The sequence below is a fragment of the Morone saxatilis genome, unplaced genomic scaffold, assembly GCF_004916995.1.
Source record: "Morone saxatilis isolate NCDOM2014 unplaced genomic scaffold, NCSU_SB_2.0 Contig24, whole genome shotgun sequence".
Lineage (NCBI taxonomy): Eukaryota > Metazoa > Chordata > Actinopteri > Moronidae > Morone > Morone saxatilis.
The window spans coordinates 621,569-624,610 of NW_023339807.1; the positions used below are offsets into that span (position 1 = coordinate 621,569).

A 3,042-nucleotide genomic window follows, 5' to 3' on the forward strand; every position below is an offset into this window, starting at 1 on the left:
AAAAGTGGTTCAAGGAAGGAAAAGTGATGAACCGGAGACAGGGTCATGGGTGGGTTCAACAGACGAGCTACTGTAGCTCATATTGCTGAAAAAGTAAACGCTGGTTCTGATAGAAAGGTGTCAGAACACACAGTGCATCATAGTTTGTTGGTATGGGGCTGTAGAACATTATGACAGCATCTTAGCGCTGCGTCACATCTAGCGCCCACCCATGTAGCTGCCATTTGTCTTAGGGCAGTTGCTGAAATGATGTGTGACGTCAACGCACCCTGGACATATCTCTGTACGGGACTCACAGAAATGCATAATTATCAAACCGACAGACTGTTCATTTAAGCCTGAGAATCTAAAATTGGAACATGGATTTATATTAAATAATTAATTAACAATCAGTCTGAGGTCATGTAAAACTGTACAGTATGAAAGATAAGCACAATCAGCTAGAAAAAAAGTTTCCCTCTTTCTTTCCGTTAGCCAATGTCTGCAACACACACCCTGTCCCTGTCTCTCTCTCACACATACACAAACATTTTCCTTATCAGTTCCTCTCCAATTCCTAGCTCCAGAAAGTTTATTAAGAGTTGCAAATGGCTTGTCAGTTCCACCGTCTGCCCACCCTGCCACTCACACCACAACAATTATTATGCATTCACGATCTGGCTCAGTACTGTGGTAATTGGGCCGCAGTAGCTTAGTGTGTACGTAATGTTAAATGGTAAATGGACCTGTACTTGTATAGCGCCTTTCTAGTCGTCCGACCACTCAAAGCGCTTTTACACTTAATGGCACATTCCACCTCTCACGCACATTCACTCAGGGATGGCAAAGCCCATCGCATTCATACACATTCACACACCAATGCACAGCATCGGGAGCAATTCAGAGTTCAGTATCCTACTCAAGGATACTTCGCAAAAAAATGGTGGTCAGGAGGAAGCTGGGATTGGAACCAACAACCTTACTGATTAGTGGAACAATATATCCAATAATACCCATACATTAATAAAATACATTTTATTTAAAAGGGCTCGTCTGGGGAGCCTCAACAGAACGAGACATCCTGCTTTACAACATCAAAAATTAATAACAGTTAAGAAAACAAGAACAAGCTAAAAGACCATGTCTACAGTTAAGTGGGGTATGATATCTGAAAAAAAGGTGGAGTATATTTAGTCTTGATTAAAATGAGTGTGGAGGTCAGGGATTCCTGAGGTCAGTGGGAGTGAGTTCCAGCAGGTCGGGGGGGGGCAGAGCAGCTGAAGCCTTGCTAACCATAGGTGGCGAAAGCAGGGCGGTGAAGGATCAAAGAGGGGACAGGAGAGGCAGACTGAAGGAACGAGAAGTGGCAATGTGGAGGAGTTTTGACAGCTAAGGAGGGGAAAAAGGTTATGGATGGCATTGAACGTAAACAGGAAGATTTGTAGTCAATGCGGAGTTTAACCCGAGAACCAGTGGAGGTTGCTGCCAGAACAGGAAAAAGTGATGTGCGTGGATGTGAGGGGGCGGCTTCTGGAGGGATGATTCGAGCTGCAGAGTTCTGACAGTTGAAAGTTTATGGACGGTATTTGGTGTGTAGACCGAAGGAGAAGAGGAGTTGCAGTAGTCGATGGAAGGTGACAAGGCTTGGTAAAGAATGGCGTGGGTGGGGAGAAAGGGAGGGGAGGCGATTAATATTGCGTAGTGGAAATATGGGCAGACGGGGAAAGAGTGATGTTATTGTATGGGATTGGGACGAATAAAACAAGTGCTTGTCATGGATGACCCGCTCTGCCTGTGTTCATGCTTATTGGCCCACTAACACAGACCTATATCTTGATTTGAACTCTAACTAACTCCTAACTCTAACTTTAAGACTAGGACAGACTCATCATAACAAGTATCTCAGTAGGGCTCGCTCATATGATGATATCTGAGCCAATTCGAGCCCCAGAAAAAGCTTATAAGAGGACCTTGAGATTAGACTTTTAAAAACAGATTTCCAGGGTCAAGAATAAACTTTAATCATCACATAGTGTGTGCTGTCTAAGAGTATCAGTAATATGGCGATGCAATTAAGCTGATCAGAAAATTAATTATTGAGTCAAAAGAAGGCCTGGCATTGAGCATCAAGAATTGCAATAACATAGACAGTCATTGTGATGAAAACAGATGGATACAAAAGGACCTACAATAAGAGAAGAGCAAAAAGACAGGCATCAATACTTCACTAAAGCCACCTCTGATCCAAGGACAGACCCCAGCTCATGGTGGGTGGCCATCTGCCTCGACCAGTTGGGACGAGAGAGAGAGAGAGAGAGAGAGGTAAAGATGGAAGGACTGAGACAGAGGTAAAGAAAGAAGGACAGAGATAGAGACAAAGGTGCACAGCAACAACAGTAGCAACAACTACACTAATAGAACGGACTGATGATGATGAACATGAAGAAGATAATAACGACGACGACGACAACAGCCACAACAATGGGGGACAGTGAGCAATGATAATAGTAACTGTAATAATAATAATAATAATAACAATAATATCAGTAATATTAGCAATGGGAGTCAAGCAGGACCATGGCAGGAGGCACCACCAGGATCCACGAGAACCTGCAAGAACAAGATCTCCGGGGAAGAAGTGAAGTTAGTAACAATAGCATTCTAGTTTATTTATTGATTGGATTTCTGTTTTCCAGTGCTTCAAATATCTTAGTTTGTCTTTGTCAATTTGTTTTACTTTTGAGTAGGGGATTATTTCCATAGCATCACTGTGGAATATGAATATAATGTCCTCATTTGGTTCATACCATGTATTTCTATCTGGGCTTAGATAGCTGTGTTGCTTTATGTATTCTCTGTGTTGGTGTGAATCTGAATCTGATTCTATCAAGTGGTTCTAAAATGTGATTGTTCTTTTTTTGATTTTAATAAAAAAAGAGGGAACTGGTACAGCTCTACTCTGCAGCTGTGGTTTGGACAGTTTCTGTAGTTGTTTGTACTGTTTTTACAGAACTCCAGATGTATTTTTAGGGGCCGAGCCAGTATCAACTGGAAGGTCCCTAT

The 3,042-nt window shown here is 42.4% G+C and overlaps 1 protein-coding gene across 1 annotated transcript in view; it reads right to left on the reverse strand.

The window, feature by feature from the left end:
- Nucleotides 1-3,042, reverse strand: part of LOC118335676 (IgGFc-binding protein-like) — a 54,035-nt gene that overhangs the window by 684 nt on the left and 50,309 nt on the right. The gene's annotated exons all lie outside the window — the stretch shown is intronic.